This window comes from Dromiciops gliroides, chromosome 2 (assembly GCF_019393635.1).
Source record: "Dromiciops gliroides isolate mDroGli1 chromosome 2, mDroGli1.pri, whole genome shotgun sequence".
Lineage (NCBI taxonomy): Eukaryota > Metazoa > Chordata > Mammalia > Microbiotheria > Microbiotheriidae > Dromiciops > Dromiciops gliroides.
This window is the reverse complement of record NC_057862.1, coordinates 132291699-132313657: the sequence shown is the minus strand read 5'-3', so window position 1 is coordinate 132313657 and position 21959 is coordinate 132291699. Positions and strand designations below refer to the sequence as shown.

General features: G+C 35.0%; 1 non-coding gene across 1 annotated transcript; it reads right to left on the bottom strand.

Annotated features, from left to right (window-relative positions):
* Positions 1-21583: 21583 nt before the first annotated feature.
* Positions 21584-21690, bottom strand: LOC122744799. The gene has a single exon (XR_006355143.1). It is a non-coding gene; the product is annotated as a U6 spliceosomal RNA (small nuclear RNA).
* Positions 21691-21959: the final 269 nt, after the last annotated feature.

Below are 21959 nucleotides of genomic sequence, written 5' to 3'. Positions count from 1 at the left end.
TCTGTAAGGGATCATTAAACATGTCTTTTTTTTGGTGGGTACTTGGAAAGGGCAAACACTACAAAGCACCATAAATTCACTAAGTTCTCATGTCAGACATGAAGATGTTACCCAACTGATAGAACAAAGAAATGTAGAGCTAAGCCTAGGCTGTAGAGTCTAGAATTTCTAAAATCTAGTCTCTAGATTTTTAGCAAAGCTACATAAAGTCTTTCATGGCATCCAATGAGATGGAGAAATATTGATTTGCGAAGGACAACTAAGGAGACTTGTAACTGGCTAATATATTCAATATAAAGAAGAACTTCCTAACAATTGGGTTGACCAGTCAGTTAGTGATCTCCCCATTAGTGTAGCTATTCAATACAGATTCTCACTGGGTACTTTTGGGGGATGCCATTTAAAGATTTTATGATTTGGGTAAGCAATTTTCCACAGGATGATAGGATTAAAGATCTAGAGTTGAAAGTGATCTCAGATTAACAACTTTGAGTGAATAGGTCATTTTGATAATTATAAATACTTAAATTAACTACAAAGGACATATGAAGGAAGACACGTTCTGCATCCAGAGAAAGAAGTGATAAATAGAAATAGGTATAGAATGATTTCATATATACATATATATGGAATTTCATATATATGTATATATATATATAGAATGATTTCACACATGGTTTCATAGATATAGATAGATATAGATATAGAATAGCAAATTGTACATAACAGATTTGCAGTTTCATGAGAAGTCATCTTTTAAAAATTATACTATAGGGGTAGCTAGGTGGCATGGCAGATAGAGCATCAGTCCTGGAGTCAGAAGGACCTGAGTTCAAATCTGGCCTCAGACACTTGACACTTACTGGAGTGTGACCCTGGGCAAGTCATTTAACCCCAATTGCCTCACCCCCCCCCAAATATATATATAAGTCATTTAACCCCAATTGCCTCACCCCCCCAATATATATATATATATATATATATATATACACACACTATGTTATGGGAATGCTTGTTTTATTCCATAAATTAAAAATTAAATAACTTTCCTTTTAAAAAATACTTACCTCAGAGCTCATATTGCTAAACTCCTTATTTTACAGAGGAGGCCCAAGAAGTTCAATGATCTACCCAAAGTCACACAGAGAGGAGTAAGTGGTAGAACCTGAGATCCTTTGACTCCAAGGCTAACATTCATTCTGCTGTGACTACATTGCTTCTGTATTGGATTAGCTTTTCTTTAGGTATCCACCTTATTCTGAGTTCATGGTTCTCATATTTAAAATAAGTAGTGGTAACTTCTTATCACAGTTTTCTTTTGAATGAAATAATTTAACACTTTAGTATGAATGTAGGAAAGGTCTAGAGCCCTTATTACTTTTTTATATTTTCTTAAAAAAACTCAAATCAAATGCAGATTTCTGGAACAGTTTCCCACATTGTTCTTTCCCTTAACAGGATGCCTTCCCACCTCTACCAGAAGTGAATCAGGGAGGCCAAGCACTCACACACACCTAAGCCACCCAAGTTCAACTTCACATTTCTCATACAGACCGCAGTTCATGCAGGGGATTATATGGCAATAGCTCAACAATGGACAAGTTTGAGGTCAGATGCTTCCTCAACTGTTTCCAAAACAAACAGTTACAGGAAACGCACTGCTCTGCATTAAAGCTCTGGGAAAAAAAAAGTGTGTGTGGGGAGGGAAGCTTTATTACACTAAGTACACTATAGGACTATGTGGGGGCAGATCAATATGTGGTTAAGTGTTTTAGCCCCACTCTTATTGTGTTTGACAGTGATGACAACATAGTATGCACTGAATAAAATGACTAATGCACATATTTCTCTCTCTCTCACACACAGCTTCCATTTTTCTCATGAACTTCCAGGATGAAAGAGTCACATAAAAAGCACGCCATGGGAGTTTAAGTTGGCCAGGGTAGAAATCACCCATGAATTCCAAACTTCAAGAGCAGCAAAAGGTAACCTAACCTGCCTGAAACTTGAAGAAGGGGTGAAAAAAAAGCGGGGAGAGGAGTGGGGAACCTAGGATCAGTAGTTAGTAGTCAAATTAACTGGGGAATGAGTGCTTCATTACATAATCAGAGTTTATCATCAAGGAGGGAAAGAGGGTGGAAAGTACAGCTTATTGGGGCATTAGATGGAACGGAGATAGAGCAAGATCTCCTTAAGCATATTGTGGTTTTATTCACTATTGCTATCTTTGTGGGGGGAAATTCCCATGTTAAGCATTTGGTATAAAGCAATGCCTATAGATGGCTTAGCAGTGACACACACAGGGTTCTATCTCCTTCCTAGCTGGCAGACAGATGTTTAAGCTTTTATTTGAGGGAAGACAGGCAGCAGCCAAATGTTCAAAGGGGGCAGGGGGAAGGTCTTCTGCTGCAGTCTAAAAAGTGGAGATTCCTCAACACAAATAGCATTCATTAATCTTCCTGCACAAGGAATCTTCAGCCAAGTCCATTATCCCCACTTTCCCAACCAGGCACATCGTCACGTTACTGGGACAGAAGAGGCCATTTTGGCTGGAATTTCTGTACAGATGGCATCAAGTTGCAAAACACCTACCATAAAGTTATGTGGTTTCCAGTTCTCTCTACAATAACTCTTCTAATCCTTTTAACAGTTTATTCAGTGGGAAAAAACCCCAAAACCTTGGGTCTCTTTCTGGAAGCATTCAATAAGTTATTGGTATAAGAGTGCTAAACTACTTGGGTGCCTTTCATAGGATGATCTCTCAGTTTCTCAAACTGACCTGCAATCTATGAACCTGGCACATAGTAGGAACTTAAATGTTTATTGATTGTTTGATTGACCTATTTGATATGGATTGTCTCTCTCATGATATAGTTAGCAACCCATCATGCTTATAATGATGCCTGTGTGACTCTTGACTACATCTATGCTTATTTGGATAGGTCAGAAAATAGGTTAAAATTCATTCAGTAAGCATATGGTGGCAGGAATGAGAAGGAAGGAAGGAAGGGAAGGAGGGAGGGAGGGAGGGAGGGAGGGAGGGAAGGAAGATGGAAAGAAGGATTAAGCACCAACAATATGCTAATTTGTGCCTTGTGAATTATGAATTAAATATAACATGTTAAAATATTCATCTGTGTAAAACAATTTATACTTAGGTATATAGGCTTTCAATTAACAGCTTTTTTTAAAAAAAAGCAAAATAATAATACATTTTAAAAATTGAATTTTTTCTGAAATTAAATTATAAAATGCTTTGATTTACATGAGGTCCTGCAGACAAGTACAAAAAGGTTCCCTGCTTCTCCACAATTCTGGGTTTTGGACTATTGGTATTACTTGATTCTTAATTAACACTCTCTCATTGCATTATTAAAATCCATTTATCTGGGAAAATGTATATATAATGTAAATTTGTCATTTTTACCTTTTAATATTATATGATTTTGCTTTTTTCTTTATGTTTCAAGATATAAAAAATCAAGATCTTTTACATATAATATTCTAAATCTTCAGGCTATTAGGAGTTCTTAGACTTCATACTCTTAGAATGAGTTTCTTTGATGATAAGAAAAGGTTTCTTCTAGGATGCTTGCTCTGTGTGCTATACCTCTGTGAGACTATTCAAGTACTGATTTTGTCATTACAGTAGTTTAAGCCTGATAACATCTCTACCAAGTGAAAAAATTGTGACTTGACTCTACCTAATGATTCTTACAAATCACTTATTTTTTAATTTAAAATTTTTTTTCTTTGCAAATGGCTGCTTCAGAGTAGGAAGCAGCAGTGTTTTATAATGGATGGAACATTGAACTTGGAGGCAGAAGACCATGTATGGCACATACTGATCATTAAGCTATCAACAAGCATGTATTTAGTGCTTAATATCTTCTAGGCACTACTCTATACTCTCGAGATGCAAAAGAAAGTAAAAACCCTCCCTGTTTTCAAAGATCTTACATTTTGATAGGGAGACATGTAAATAAATAGGTATAGACAAGCTGTGTAGAGAGAAGGAAGGTGGCTTTAGAAGGAAAGTCACTAGCAACTGGGGAGAAGGGTGAGGGAAGAAATGACTAGGAGAGTTTTCCTGTGGAAGGTGGTAACCTGAGACTTGTAAAGAAACTAAGCATTTTAAATAGTCAGAGGTGATGATGAAGAGCATTGGGTAGTCAGTGTAAATGTATAGGGAAGGCAAATTGAGGACAGTCAGTGTAAATGTATAGAAAAGGGAGGGGCACAGTGGGTGAGGAACAAGAAGTAGGTCAATATGACCAGACAGAGTTTGTGGAGAGGAGTAGTGTGTAAGAAGTCAAAAAAGATAGGAAGGTTGGGGCAGATAGGTGGTGCAGTTGATAGAGCACTGGCCCTGGATTAAGAGGACCTGAGTTCAAATATAACCTCAGACACTTAACACTTACTAGCTGTGTGACCCTGGGCAAGTCACTTAACCCCAATTGCCTCACCAAAAAAAAAAAAGATAGGAAGGTGCCAGGTTGTGAAGACCATTAAATTCCAGAAGAATTTATATTTGACCCTATAGGTAATAGGGAGCCATTGAAGTTTACTGAATAGGTAGAGTGACATGGTCAGACATGCTGTTTAGGAAAATCATGTTGACAGATGCATGGAGGACAGATGGGAGTGGGGAAAGAGAAAGACTATGGGATTCAGTTTCATCTCTCTAGGCTTCATTTTTCTGATCTGTGAAATGAGATAATTGGACTCAGTGATCACTAAAGTCTCTGACAGCTCTAAATTCTATCATACTAAAAGTTATCCCATATTTTAGAGGAGGGTCATTTGATTCCTAGTAACTGAGCTATTTTTTTGTGTTGATAAAGGGTAAATCTTGAGGATTCCTGTCGTTAGCAAAGAAGTGTCCCTCATGAAAATATTTTCTCCAGCATACAAAAAGTAGCATGGATCCATTTGGAAAGTATGTTAATACCTTTAATTGATGTGAGCAAAGTAAACACAAATTCTGAAGGTGTGGACCCTAATCCCTTCAATTGCCTGTGTTAGTTATGCCCTCCCATATCTCCATCACCATTGACACTGAAATCTTTGATACCAACTCACACAAATATGATATATTTTTGGGCTATAGACTTACACTTGACAGCTGTCTTTCAAGAACAGTGAAAATTTAAGCAAATAAATGTCCTTGGTTAAAAAGATACTCAGAGAAAGAAAATGAGATCTTCTTTGCATTAAGCAATCTTAATTTTCCAAGTTAAACAGTGAAAGCAGATATATGTAATTGGTAATCCAAGGTCATCCATAGCTTTCCTTCTAAATGATGTCTCTAGGAAAGCAATTATTTATATTCTCAGATTACTCATCTTGTTGTTCTACAACTGCGCAACATATACATCTTTTCATTTTTTAGACCTTGACGGTATAAATGAAAGTATTGTGTAGTCTATTTTTAAGAACCTAGTCAATAACCTATGTATTATTTTGGATTTTCAGTGTCTAATTGAGTTTCTTTTGTTGCTGATAACAAATCTGGAATTTAAAAATGCTGCTTCTCTCATCAAATAATCTTAAATGATGCCTTCTTTTACTTAATTGGTTTTTATAAATCAGATGTGTAAAATCTTTTGTTGTTGGTTCCAAGATCTCTTTTGTTGAAACACTGGGGTCTTGTAATTGTTTGAGTATAGCTATCCAGTCTGAGAGGTTGACCTTTAACACCCTGCCCAAAAAGAGCACTATAGAAAGAGAGATGTGGTAATCTGGGTTAAAGGCATCTTACTAACATGTTGAGAGCTTATTTCAAATACACACAAACAGTTGCAAGGAAGCCCAGGCCTGTTGAGAACTTTACCCGTTAGCCTGTTGCTCTTGAGAAAACCCACTTCTAGGAAAGAAAAGAGCCCTGCTTCATTGGGCTGAAATGCAGGCCTATAGCTCTTCATAACCACTAATAGGCAACTGTTATGAGGGGCGAAAGTAAAAAGAGATTAAAACATAAAGAACCTAGCCTGTTATTAAGGTCTGTTTTAGAAAGGAAAGATTCCCACCTATTAATTCATTTGCAAGGCAGAGAGGAAGATAGGGCCCTTTTTTTGGAAACAAAAAATACAAGTTTCTCAGTAAAATTTCTTAACAATTAGAAGAGATTATTCATGAATTTATGAGTGTGATTTTAAAAAGAGGAAAATTTTTGACTGTTGGAAACAAATTAGCTACAAACTCAAATGAGTACACAAAACTGAGTACTACAAAATTTTCTTTGAAAAGGTATTTAATATTATATAAATAAATACATTGATTCCCACATAAATCTTACGATAAATATTCTAAATTGGGGGAGAATTCCAATTTTTGGGGGGGAAATCACTTTGGTATAATCAAAAGAGTGGGTTCTGTGTTTATGTTACTCATTAGAGATGCAAAATATATTTCATATAGCTAAGAGGAACAGCTGATAAAGTATTGGAACTATAGTCAGAGAGATCTTAGTTCAAATCCTGCCTCCCATACTTAGATCTGTGATCCTGGGCAAATTATAACCTGTCTGCCTTAGTTTTCTCAGCTATAAAATGGGTATAATGATAATACCTAACTCCCAGGGTTGTTGTGAGGATCAAATGAAGTATTATTTGTAAAGTACTTAGCACAGTGCTCACTACATAGTAGGCACATAATAAAACATTTCACTTTTTCCTCATATGATATATATAAACAATTGACTAGCAGTGAAAACAGTTCTGGTTTTGTAATCAGGAAGACCTTAGTTAAATCTCGTTGTTCATTTCTTTCAGTCATGTCTGAATCTTTGTGACCCTATTTGGGCTTTTCTTGGCAATGATACTGGGGCGGTTTGTAATTTTCTTCTTCAGCCCATTTTACAGATTACAGAGACTGAGGAAAACAAGGGTGAAGTGACTTGCCCAAGGTCATCCTACTAGTAAGTGTCTGAGGCTGGATTTGAACTCAAGTCTTCCTGACTCCAGGCCTGGTACTCCTTCCATTGTACCACCTAGCTGTCTCTTGTGCAAGCTTACTTTAAGCTCTAGTTTTATGATAATGGACAGGTCAGTTAAACTTTTCAGCTTTCTCATCTGTAAAATTACCAAGTACACAAGGTTGTTGTGAGAATCAAATGAGATAATGTATATAAAGTGCTTTGCAAACTATAAAGCACAACATAAATATTAGTTCTTAGTATCATTATCTGGCAAGAAACAAAAGTTTTTCATTTTCAACAGTTATCTAATATTTTGATTGAATACTACATTCTATTAAACATAGATGCACCAAAAGTAAATAATAATTGAAAAATATACTCCTAAGAGGAGTATTAATGGTAGAGTATAATATGGCTCCCTGTTTTTAGCCTTAAGGAAAAACAACAACAACAATAATCAGTGCCCTGGTTTGAATTAAAAGGTATAGGAAATGACTCATTGAGAGAGTTAGAGTTATGTAATGAAGTGAATTTTATTGGAGGGATCAACAAGAGCAAGTGACCTTCAGCTGTCTCCTTTACTAGTGGATACAACCTCAACCAGTTCTGAATCATCATCTTAATCCTTAGGCTTCAGATTACTAGGAAAGGCAGGGCCCATGGATAAAGAACCAAGGAAATGCATGGGTGGTGCTCAGGTCTCCCATTGGCCAAGTAGAGTGACTCAACACCACTTGGGAATTTATGCCTACAGAGGAGAGTTGGATGAAAAGATATAGGCTTTGCCATCATGACATCTTCTAGGACAGTCTTAGGCAGGGTGCCTCATGGGAGGTAACAGACTATGACGAGTAGTAAATTACTTATCTTTGTTCTGGGAGAGGATTGCAGGAGCCAAGAGAAGTTACTTCTTGACAAACAGAAACTTAAGCAAAATTCATAGCATGAGTAAGGACCTGTAATATTAGTTATTGGACTTAGCTCAATAATACCCATACAGTGCTCTACACTTACTCTAAACCACTTGGTTAGAGCCTAAGTTATCTGAGTTTATCTGGTATAACATAATGGTCAGAATAAGGAGGTACATTCTTCTACAAATGGTACCATATGGTGATATCATTGCCTCAAACAAAATACTATGGTCAAGTACGAGGTTTTACCCATTATAAAATTTCCTACACTTTTATGTATGAAATGATGTTCCAGTATGACTCAAAGTCATATAAGAGGCACTGTTGTATACTGGGTAGCATGTTGTACTTCAGGTCAGGAACACATGCTTTCAAGTCCTTGCTCTCAGACATAGAAGCTTCTTTCTTGACCCTAGGCAAGTCATGTGACAAACCTCTCCTTAAGCTGCAGAGTATATTATAATCTGAACTGGTTAAAGGAGTTTCCTTGTTTAGAATTCCCTATACCAGTGTTATCAAAGGACTTTATTCCCTCCCTCCACCATTATGAATTGTTATCAAAAGCATTAGGACTGTATTATGCCCACATAAATTTGAAAATGATTTTAAATATTAAATACTTTGAATGTAAAAAAATTAATAATATAGTCTTGGAATATTGATTAAAGCAAAAATAAATAATGCCTTTTGCCTAGAAAATGAGCAGTTTACAAGGATCATAAACTATAATGCTAAAAATGATTGAAAATTAAACAAACAGAACTAAACACATCATTCTTCAGGAAAGAACAAATTCTGGGCTTCCTATAGTACTTATACCCTCTCCAAAGATTGCATTCCTCTTCCTTTTCTTTCCATGAGTCTTCCTACTTTTTTTTTTTTACTAGCACTTAGCAGAGTGCCTTGCACATAGTAGAGGTACATCAAATGTTTCTTGGCTTCAATTATCTAATTAGCTAAAAAGAAAATTCAGATGTTAAATAGGTTATCTTGATATCCAGTAGTATTGGGGAATATTGTAGTATGGGGATGAATGTTGTTGGGAAAAAGTTAGAAACCCAATATGAGGCTTATTATGAACTTCAGATTCATCACAGACCTCACAGAATTTTTCTCTTATGAAAATAAATGACTACCACACATTAAAAATAATAAAAGTAGATAATTGGTATTTTGCAAGCATTTTTTTAGAATATAAAGAAAAATGTTACATAAGGTGAGAAAGTCTAGATTTTTAATGCTTGATATAATGATGGCTATAATATTAAATTAAAACATTCAATATTTAGTTAGATAATTAACAATAATTTGTATTTAATTTAATTTTAATTAGTTACCTTTACTTTTTATCATGGAAGTGGCATCTGAAAAGGGATACAGAATAGTAAAAAGCCAGTAGATCATATGACTTGGGCTCTTTTTCTTCAGATTTAAAATATATTGTGTGTGTGTGTGTGTGTGTATATATATATATATATATTATATGTTATGTTTATATACAAGTGTATGTATGTATGTGTGTGTATACATGTATGTATACATACATACATTCTGTCTCTCCAGCAAGATTATCAGTTCCTTTAGGACAGAAATGATATCTCATTCATCTTTTTATACTATCGACATTTAGCATAGTGCCTTGAACATATTAGATGCTTAAAATTTTGTTCTGAGACCTAGAATTTAATAGATTTTTGTTAATGATGATAATCATGAAATATTGAGAATAGGTCAAATATAATTACTGACATCTAGTCTAGAGAACATTTTTCACATCTGTTATGCATCTCCTGATCTTGACCCATATTTCCAGTCTTAGGGATATCAGGTCATCTCTTGCTTTTAGATATTTACACTCTAATTGTTTATTGACAACTTACTCTGTCAGAGCAGTATTAGAGAAAGGGTAAAAGTAGTCTTAACAGTAGAGTTCTAATGTAGTAGAGAACTGTTCTTCTTTATGGAAATGTGGGAATTTATTGTGATTTGGGGACTCTGCCTTTGGGCTGAGATTAAAAAGCCTTAGGCCCTCTGGGTTTTTTTCTGTGTAAGAGGGACTAGTTCCTTTCCCCCTCCGCTTCAGCTGAGTGGAGAAGCCCGTGGGCCTTAGAGAATGATGGCTCGAGCCCTGGGTGTGGTACGGATGGGACACAGGCTGCAGCCCTAGCGTGGCTGGCAGATTAGCTTGGTATGTGTGGGGGTGTAGGGAACCCAAGGTTTGAGGAGAGAGAAGGAAGAGATATACTGGGGAGTTAGGGAGTGAAGAAGGGGGGAGAAGACAGTGATAGAGAAAGTGAGAGAGGAATGACAGACAGGGGTTTGTGACAGTAAGAGGCTTTTCAGGGGGGTTGGCAAGAGTATGGAGCAGGTGGGCTTTTCAGTGAGGGGAACAACTCTAGAAGAAGGTCCGTTGGTACAGAGAGCAGAGGACGCTAAGAAAGTTGCAGGCGAGGCAAACGAGTTCGTTGGCAGAAAGTTTAAAGGCTGACAGGTTGTATTTTACTTTTGTTATCCTTGTTTCTACATTTAACTCTAAATTTATTCACCTAAATAAACCCTGCTTTGATTATTTAATTAAGAGTCTTCTTAATCGTTTGCTTATCAATTTGGGAGCGGAGCACTGTGGAGAAAATTTTTAAAAGGCCCTAACAGATTGGCTTAGGAAATTAATAGCAGTAAGACAGCCAGCCAGTCAAAAGTCCCCAGATTAGCCCCCCCCCCAGTCAGATTAGCCCCCAGCAAGTTAGTTAAATATTTCTCAGATTTTAATGGCGACCACGAAGGGATTTATGGCCCAAATTATAATTTTTCATATACTTATAATTTTTCATATAAGTCCAGTTACATAAGGTCAAGCTAGTCAGTTAAAATATTTTTACAGAAATGACCTAGGGTTTAATTAGTCAGGTACACTGTCATCAAAGGCACCAAAGATATGGTATGTGATTGACTGAAAGTTGAAACATTATTCATTTAGACTCCAAACTATTTTGTTTTAAAATGTTTGAATAATCAAAGTACAATCTTTTTATTTCCTAAGCATCTCAGTTCACTATTTGACATTATGTGTGTATGCACAACTAATATGATAAAACTCATTTCTAAATCAATTAGACAACACTAGATACATTAAGTGACTAGTGGGTTCATGCATATTATGTATACCTGATTTCTGTCTCTCTTTGTTCATGAATGTTAGCATAGGGGGAAGACAGAGGAAGTACTGACAAATGAAGTACTTCCCATGGTTGTTACAGGTCATTGTCTCTACATTCTCTAACCCTGTCATTCAACTAGTATTTGTTGAGGACCCGTAAGGTTCACAAAAGTGTTCTGACTGTTCAGGATAGAGAATTAATATTAAGCATAATTCTCCTCAAGAAAGTTTTATATAGTATTCTTAGGGAAGGGCTAGGGAGTCCCTGCTTTTGAACTCTTTCAGCCATGGGAGATTCCTGGCAGCTCCATTTGGGCAGGGTCTTTCTTACACAATAGAACTATAGTCTAGTGCTGACAAAGTTACATGAAGCACTCTTTTATTGGGATGTAGGGGAAGGGGAAATTTCATTAGAAATTCTGAAAGGCTTTAGAACATGAAATATCAGATAATTCAGTTCATTTGGCAGCGTCTTCCAAAGACTACCTACTAAAATAGGAAAGAAATTTGATTGTAAAAATTGAGAGTCTCTGGCATAATTACAGGGGCATTTTGATTGGTGGTAACAGGTGCTATTTACTCCCAGTGGAACCTTAGGCTATGTACCTGGGGATCCCAGGTCCTGAGAGGTAAGCCTTCACTTTGTCTTAAACAGAACCAGGATGACACATCACTTACTAGCCATTTTTTCATCATGATATTGCTGTTACATGGATACTCTCACTCCCTCATTGGTTATGAGCTTTCTTCTATTATTATAATAGGATCTCCTTGAGGACAGAGATGGTCTTACTTGCTTATATTTGTATACCTAATGCTTATCATAGTGTATGAAACATAGTAAGTACTTAATGATCTATGTATCCATCCATCCATCCATCCATCCACCCACTTATCTATACACCCACCTAACTATCTATCTGCCTATCTATTCACCTATCAGTCTGTCTGTCTATCTATCTTTACCATTTATTTGTCTATCATGCAGTCACCAGTGTGCTTGAGCATATGGAAAATTCTTTAATTAAAAATGTATGGTGTAAATGAATTAAAGTTCTTATGCCATGAAAGCCAACAAGGATGAAATGAAATTTAAAATTTAGTTTTAATCATTCTCAAGATGTTTAATTAGTTCATTAAATTAGAATAGTCTGTTGAACAACACTCAAACTTTTTTAACATTTTAGAAAAAATGCACATAATAAGGATATATTACATAATATAAATAAGTCTACATTAATAATCACAGGTAAGATTTGGACTTTAATTTGAAATCCTCACATGCTAGTATTTATCCTTAAATCATCACAAGGTAGTATTTAAAATATTAGCCAAAATTAATACACGTTTCTATTTAAGTAGTGATATTTTCAGTTGCAGAAATTGCCAGGACTTTGGTTCTCTTTGCATTGGCTAAATGTACTGTCAAGCAGTTTTACTAGGTTGGAGGTAAAATGATAGTCTAATCAATGTCACAAGAATTGCTTAAATATTTAGATGGCTGTAACATTTTTTATACCAGAAATTTCTCGAAACAAGTGTATCTTAGATTTTATCTTGGTAATATTTACTTTAAATTTAGCTTATAAAACTCTAAATTTAGCTTAATCAATATGTTTTGTAATTTTTTAAAAAGTGGCATTTTACCTGTCCTCCAACTTTAGATTGATAATCAATCAATACTCATTAAGAGCACTCACTCTGTGCAACACACTTTATTAGGCATTCTGGGGGCATATAAAGAAATCTATATGTAAATATAAAGAAGTGTAAAGAGTATAAAATGTTAAGAAGTAAAAAAAAATAAATTTTTCTTCCTCCTCCTCCTCCTTTGCACTTCCATGGAGTTTCTAATCTGTTTGAGGGGACTATGGCATAGCCAAGGGGGAAAACCCTAATAATATAAACTGTGGCCCTGTGGAAAAGAAAATGATAATTTGGAATTAGAATACCCAGATTCAAGTTTTGTGATTTTGAGCAAATCATTTAACAATCTGTGAATCTGTTTTTTCCCTATATGTAATGTAAGAATGATACTAATTACACTATCTTCCTTACAGGGATATTACAAAGTAAGTATTTTATGAACTGTAAGGCACATGATATTTTTGAATTGTTGTGATTGTTGTTTTTGTTACTGATGGAACCAACTCTCCTTGAGGGCAAGGATTATATCATTATGTCACCATTCCTAGTGTCTTGGTACTTATAAACTATTTGTTGATTTACTATCCCTTTCTCATCTTTTTCATGGAAGTCAGAAATGGTCTTGGGATAAGTCATGGGCCTGCTAAAATTCATTTGTATTTAATTTTCTGCATCCTATTCACAGTTGGGCAAAATAACTGCTTTTTATAATTGAATAGAAGTTTGGGGATATAAGCTCATCTTCTTTATGCTCATGGACAATCTCCAGGACAACTCCAGTACAGACAAAACAATGGGATGATATATATTTTATCCTGTTTCCACATGGTTTTGATTTTCTCTGCCATGTGGCTCTCTGTGTTTTGAAAACTTATTTTTTATTTCATGGAAAGAAGAAAGGAAGGGAGGGAGGGAGATGACAAGCATTTATTAAGTGTTTATTGTGAAAGCACTGACGATGTGAAGACAAGCAACAGGAAATATAATCCCTGCCCTCAAAGTGCTTACATTCCGAGGAGAGTAGACAATACATAAAAAGAGATGAGAATCTGAGGATTGGGGGGATGAATGAGGAGGGAAGGTGATCATACCTAGTACAGGAGCATAGTTTTGAAATCCTGAAGTCAGAAACAGAATGAACTGACCAATAGGAGAAGGGTCAGGCCTTTGGAAGGATAGTTCAGTTAAGAAGGTTGAAGGGGTTTTTAGATGTTCCAGAAGGAAAAGACCCCAGGTACTGAGGGAAGTCCTGGGATGAGACAGGAGCAGAGGCATACTTTTGAAGTCAGGAATGGGACTAGGAGGGGAGATTAGAGATTGAACATTTGGCATGGCAACATCTATTAAAAATGTTGTTCTGAACTTTTTATGGATCAGTGTTATATCTGGGGAATAATTTTGTCATCGATGATGTTCTAGTTTTAATCCTGTTTATATTGCTATTGATTTCCTTCTTCATCTGTTTACAAAAATAGATCCTTTTTTATAATATTGATGTCATAACAGAAATTGCCCTGGGTTTACTTACTTCACTCTATATCAGTTCATATAAGTCTTTCCATGTCTTTTTTAAGTCATCTGAAATTGTCCATTTCCCCATTTCTTGTAGCACAATGCTACTCCATTATGTTGATATGCCATAACTTATTCAGCTATTCCTCAGTTATGGGACATCCATCCCTTTTAGTTTTTTTCCACCACAAAAATAATTGCTTTAAATATTTTGTATATGAAGAACCTTTTATTTTTCTTTGATCTCTTTTGGTTATAGGCCTAAGAGTGGTATAGCTGAATCAAAGCTGATGTACTGTTTTGTAATTTCTTGTGTTTAATTCCAAATCGATGTCTAGAAAAGTTGTATTCATTCCAAATATACCTGTTTTCTGACAGCCTTGCCAGCAATTATCATTATCCTTTTTAAAGATGGAACCTCAGCATTGCTTTAAATTGAATTTTTCTTATTAGTATTGTTTAAGAGCATTTTTCCCTATTACTATATGTAGCCTGGGTTTTTTTTTCCCTTGGGAATGTTTTATTCATGTCCTTAGACCATTTACCATTAGGTGAATGGCTCTTTTTCTTATAAATTTGAATTAGTTACATATATATTTTAGAAATGAAACCGTTATCAAAAAAATTGCTGCAAAGATGTTTTCCCAGTTGTTATCCTTTTAATTTTAGCTTTATTGGATTTGTTTGTTTATTTAATCAAAATTATTCATTTTACCTTTTGTGATCCTCTCTATCCCTTGTTTGGTTATGAACTTTTCTCCAGTCTCTAGATCTGATACTATTTTCCTATGATTTTCTAATTTGCTATGTGATTTTTTTTATCTAGGTCACATATTCATTTGTATTTAAATCACTATTTTTTTTTTGGTAAGGCAATTGGGGTTAAGTGACTTGCCCAGGTTCACATAGTGTAAAGTGTCTGAGGCTAGATTTGAACTCAGGTACTCCTGAATCCAGGGCCAGTGCTTTATCCACTGTGCCACCTAGCTTCCCCTATTCATTTGTATTTTATCTTCACATTAGATGTGAGGTGTTGGTCTAAATAAATTTCTTCCTTGTTGTCCAATTTTCCGAGTGTTTTTTGTCAAATTGAGTCTTCCTCTTAGTAGCTGGGGTCTTTGTGTTTTCTGTTCATCAAGCTCATGTAACCATCATCCATAGAAGGTCTTTTTATTCTATGTATGGATCTTAACTAATTCATAGGCTATATCCAGAGGCAAACTGATTTCAGTTACTTTGAACAAACATAGTGGTATATGCTGATTGTCAAGCTTTCCTGTTGCTCAATGAAGTAATTACTACCTGTTCTGTTTATCATGTGTCCTGAGAATATTTATCAATCTCTTCCTCCTTAGTTGATGAGGAAATGTTAATCCAACTATAGCTGTCTTGGGGTGATAGGCTGTGTTTTGCTAGTATCATAGGGGTTTTTCTTAGGATACTTGCTAAATGTTATTAAATAATATTTTATAGTTCTGAAAGTATACAGTAAGAGTTATATTGCATGTGTTCATCGTTTTAAATGTATTCTACCCATTGAACTTTGATTCATGATTTCATCAAGAGGTTTCTTGACATGTTGAGTCAGTAATGGCTTTCTCCTTCATAACTTTATGCTCAGTGAAACTTGTTTTGAGGAGGTCAAGGTATTTGTAAGTATCACATTCATCTGTTTGTACAAATTGACATCCTGATTAAATATTTTTTTTTGGTGGGGCAATGAGGGTTAAATGACTTGACCAGGGTCACACAGCTAGTAAGTGTCAAGTGTCTGAGGCCGCATTTGAACTCAGGTACTCCTGAATGCAGGGCCGGTGCTTTATCCACTGCACCACCTAGCTGCCCCTCTCCTAATTGAATCTTGAAGCTTTTAGTCTCTATTTTCCTTTGGTGTGTTTCAATAATTTTATGTTTATCTTCTCCAAATGACAGATTGATATCATTGGAAAAGGATTTCACAGAATGAATAAAGTATTTAATGTGTTTTTAGTCATGTCTTATACTTTGATGTCATATATCAAGTGATTAAAAAGATGTTTTTATATGATTCCTTTTTTAATTTGGAAGCTATACTCAGGTCTATTTAGGAGAGATGATAATGAGTTTAAGGCTAGGCAGAACTAAATGGACATCTCTTCGAAGCATGCCACGTTTTATGTCAATTGTTCTTGACCATGTTGCATCTTTGTCATCTTTGAAATAGGGAATATTCGTCATGTTGTCAACATATCTCTAATAAATTCTAATTCTATTTCAGTCCTTACTATATATTTGCAGCCCATGAATAAGTCATGAATGCAGAACTGAGTCAGACACTTTGTAATACTCAATAAAATTAGTATAGATATTACATAACTTTCAGGCAGCTTCTTTAGAAATTACTGAATCAATGATTGATTGCTCTTTTTACCACTTCAGACTTTTGGTGTACCATTTTTATCTTTAAGTAACATTTTTTTCCTTGGTTCTCAGTCCCATAAACTATGAATGTTTTATATAAAGTACATAACCATATGATTGTTCTATATTTGGTAGCAACAATGATGTTCTCTTGGTGGTCAAGTGATACCTTTTGTTATGAAAGGTACCATAAGGGTTATGTCTAAAAGCAAACTAGTAATATACTTTATTAATAATTCCTATATCAATGTGAAGCCTATGAGATATTGATGGATCTTATTAAGCTTTGCCATTTTTATGTTTCAATGAGAATTTAGAGCTTCATTCACTTCTCTAGACAGTAGTTTTGTTGTTCATTCTATTAATGTTGAGCAAAGTTTCTCTTTTGCATTTGATCCAATTGCACTTTTGTTGTGTTGGATGTCTTGCAACTGTATAGACAACCAGAAAATTTATAATTCCTTTTTCAGAAGTTCTCTCCTATTATTTATTTACTTCTTAGGTCTCTATAGTAAAATTTTTGATTAATGTTGAATTTGTTAATTTTGTTTTTTGTGCTGTGTTGATTTTTTATATCAACTTATCTCTTTCACTTGCTGATTAGAAGAATCTAGAATTTCTGATATATTTTTGTTTTCTACTTAGAATTCAATATGTTTCTATACTGCTGTCTTTAATTGGATAATCTAGCATTCAAGCTTTCTATTACATTTACCAAGTAGCTACTGATGCAATCTTCCAGTGTTTTCGTTAGTTTTCTTAAGCTGCTCCTACCTAACTCCTAACCTGTGTTCCACAGGTTTTCATTAGTTTTCTTAAGCTGCTCCTACCATGTAGTTGTTTGGTACTTGTGTTTCTTTCCCTTCACCATGACATTGCATACATAAATGAGTGTGTTTCCTGAACAATTTTTATATTTTCTGTCAAATTTTATGGCAAAATATACCCATTCATTATTACTACAGCGAGAATCATCTTTTTTGAGTTATTCTGTTTTGGTAAAGTTGGACTACTAGTTGATTTCATGATATTAAACTAAGAATGGTCTAGTTATATCCTGGTTAAAGGGTTACAACATATAGAAAAAGAAAAAAATCCCTAAACTGAATAATTCAAGACAGTATTGTCAGTGTCATCTCCTCCTACTTCTCTTCCTCCTCCTTATTATAATTTTAAGCTATGACTGAGTGTTAAGCTGATATTGATATTTCCCAAAGAAAATATTTTTTTGTCTGGCAAAGTGGAAGAAAAATGTATGTGTACATAAATAAAAATATTTTATATTATATTTAACTATTTTCCATGTTATTATTTTCTTTCCTTTGTTCTCACTATTTAGCCCATCAACACACATTCCTTTTGCAACACCTGTGGACCTCCTACTTCTACAGTGGAGTTTGGGGGGTATTTTCTCTTATCTCAGAACTTGAGAACTGTTTGTTCATATCGTTTGACCATTTATCTTTTGGTTAATGGCTATTAATGTTATACACATGCATATATACACAGATTATATATGCCAAACTTTTCAAAGAAAAAATTGCTATAAAGATTTTTTTCTCATTAAACCACTTTCCTTCCATTGTCTAAAGCTAGTGATGCTTTGTATGCAAGTAGTGGCATCAAAGGTATCATACAGCATATGTATGATGGCAAGAGAAGTTGGACAGGTCATTTATGTTAATAGATGTATAGGCAAAGTACTGTATTAGTACCTAGAGTAAAAAACCATGTGGAAAGCCTCCAACAGGTTCACTACTAGAAAATTTATGGGATGCCATTGATAAGAATCACCCAAGATGAACAAGTATGGATAGGTTATGATCCACTGAAGAGAATACTCACATCAATGCAATTACAGATCCTTTGAAATAGAATATATTTGTTATAGTCCACCCATAAGGAAAATATAATTTTGAAGATAAGATGTTCCTGTTTTAAAATTTGAGTCTCAGGGAGCAGCTAGGTGGTGCAGTGGATAAAGCACCGGCCCTGGATTCAGGAGTACCTGAGTTCAAATCCGGCCTCAGACACTTGGCACTTACCAGCTGTGTGACCCTGGGCAAGTCACTTAACCCCCATTGCCCCGCAAAAAAAAAATAATAATAATTGAGTCTCAAACACATTTATATAATCATTTTAGAATATTTAAAACCACATGTAGAAGATAGCACCAATTCATTTTGAAAGAGAATGAGTATTGATTCAAATATCAAGTCAAAAGTGGCTTGAAATTAGTATTTTAAAAAAAAATCTAGGTTTTGGGTTTTTGTTTGTTTTTTCTTTTTTGGTCTTTATCTGACTTTCAAAGTCATTGAAGGAAAGGTCTCCACTAAAACCCCCCCATACAAGAAGCCTTTCTTGATCCCTCTTAATGCTAGTGTTTTCCCTCTAATATTACTTCTGATTTATCTCATAAATATGTATGTGTATATACACACACACATACTTATATATACATATATGTATGTATGTATCCATTTACCTATCAATCTTGTTTGTACATAGTTGTATGAGAAATAATTATTAATCTATATCTTGGGGGTAGCAGTGATCTACCTTTCTTTCTTGGTCCTTTCTCCTCCCCCCTCCCCCCTCCCCCCATTTCAAGGTCTAGAATCTCCTTGACAGTAAAATTCATCCTGGTCAAAGGAGCCTCGGGGGGAGACAGATCCTTTTTTCTAGATAGCTGAAGGACTTTACTGATGAGATTTGCCCTGTATAACTACAGCTAGATGGAAACTATTTTGGGTGAAGGGTATTGCTCTGATGTCATTACCAAGAGTTGAGTGACCTGAGTTACATATTCCTGCATTTCATTTTAATATAAACCACCTCCAATCATGCCAACCAATTAGATTTGATTGTTGTTAACCAACTAGATTTGATTGCTATGTGATAGACATCCTACAGTTGGAGGGGTATATAAACTTGGACCCCACCTTCATTAGGGGTTTTTGGTCTGAGAGAGATAGCCAATAGACCTCTGTATTAATAGCCTGCTGGCCTATTAATAAAATTAATTACACAGAAACTATATCTCTCATATGTTTAATTGTCACAGTTGTTTGCCCTAATTATGGCACGTGCTTGATTAGAGGATACATAAACATATATACTCACATATATCACCTATATGTATGTATATATGTATGTATTTGGCCTTTTATATCCATAGGAATAAGAAGTTAACTTGATATCATTCTTAGAAGCTGTATCTCAAAGCATATAGTATCTTGGCTTTAAATTCATCGAGAGAATTCTCTTAATTTGGGCAGGACCCAATTGGATATTCACAGAGACATTGATGTATAAATAGGTAGATTCTTGCATAATGACTAAAAATCTTTCTTCCTTTGTTTTAATTGAATTTTGTCATTAGTTTCTGAGTGCATATGTTTATGTGAATGCATGTCACATGTATCCTTTCACTCAAAATGAAACCAGTGGGAGAATGTAGTTGAATCAATGCAAATTCAAAACCACTCTGGGGAAAAAGAACTCTAAGTTCACATCATATTAGTGTTGGGAAACAAGGCAGCAAATTACATTCAATTAGATTCAACAAGCATTTTTTAAGTACCTACTATCCTCCAGACATTTTGCTAGGCACTGGAAATATGGGGCAAAAGCAAAACAGTTCTTACTCTCAAGGAACTTACATTCTACTGAGATGAAACAGACTACACAAATAAGTAAATACACAATATATACATATATATACACACGCTCCTCAACTAAATTTACATATGATTAATTTTACATACATACACAAAGAAATTTACACTTGCATATAAATTTATATATCATGTATATTTACATATTTATATAATAAACTCACTCTCTCACAATACTATATATAGATATTCAAATATATGTATATAGAAATACGCATATATATGTGTGTGTGTGCATACATGTATAGATATATGCACATTTGCATATATATTATATAAGTGTATGTATAGATATGTACACATAAATTTTAGGTGAGGAGCACTAACAACTTCAGAATCCTCTTGGAGGAAGAGGCACTTGAGAAGAGCCTTGGAGTGAGCAAGAAGATTCTAAAAAGAGGAAGGGAAGAACAGCCAGGAATGAGGGACTACCCTATTCAAATGTGTGAATATGGGAGATGGAATGTGACATATGATGACCAGCAAGTAAGGCCAGTTTGGTTGGAATTTAGATGTAGATCTGGAATATAAGTAATTTTAAAATAGCATTTTATAATTTACAAAGCACTTTCTTCACAACAACCCTCAGATAACTCTCCTTTTTTCCATCAGCAGCTCAGCTTGGTCTTGACTCCACAGAACATCATGCCCTCCCACAGGTAGGTACTCCTTGGTGATCTCCTGCTTCCCCACCTTTTAGTTTCCTTTTGTGTATTCTCTTTTCTCATTACTGTGTTGTAATGGCCTTCAGGGCAGGGACCCACCCACCCTCCCTCCCTCCCTCCCTCCCTCCCTTCCTTCCTTCCTTCTTTCCTTCTTTCCTTTCCTTCCTCCCTCCTTCCTTCCTTCTTTTAAAAATTTGTATCCTCAGAGCTTAGCACAGTGCCTAGCACATAAGAGGCCCTTAAACATTTATGGACTTGAAGTAGAATTGAATTCAACTACTCTCTGAAGAAAATAGTAAAGCATTATCACTCTCATTTTGCAGACAAGGCAACTGTGGCTTGGAATGGTTGTATTTTGTCAATGTTCACAGGGACAATATATCAGAACTAGGTATTCCAAATACAAGTCTTCCAACTTCATCATTAGGGCTCTTTAAATTCCTCTTTTATTTGAAAATTAAATTCGTATGCCTCTTTTTCTCCCTAGACATAACTAATATGCTACTTTTCTTTTCTGAATTGCATACTGAATTCATTCTTCTACTTATTGTATGACCTTAGGCAAGTCAACTAAAGCCTCAGTTTCTTTTTCTATAAAAAGAGGTTTTACTAGGTCATAGGTCCTTGAACTTAGATGGAAAATACCTTACTACTTCATTTCAATATAACTGGATGTCTTTTGTAATCCTATATATTTTATTTTATACTTCACGAATTTGCATGTCATCCTTGCGCAGGGGCCATGCTAATCTTCTCTGTATCGTTCCAATTTTAGTATATGTGCTGCCGAAGCGAGCACTTATTTTATACTTTAAAGAACATTATTCTAAGAAAGGATCCATCAGCTTCACCAAATTATCAAAGGAGTCCATGATGCAAAAAAAGCTTAAGAAGCCCTAGATTGGGTGATCACTACAATCCTTTCCCCCTCTAAATCCCAAGATCTTTTGTAACCTTTTTCATTGTTGTGGTTATTAATATTATAATAATTATTATAGCTAGCATGGCCAGAGGGAGTGTTTTTCTTGTGTGTATTTTTGTCAATAGATTAATATTTTCCTTGCCAGC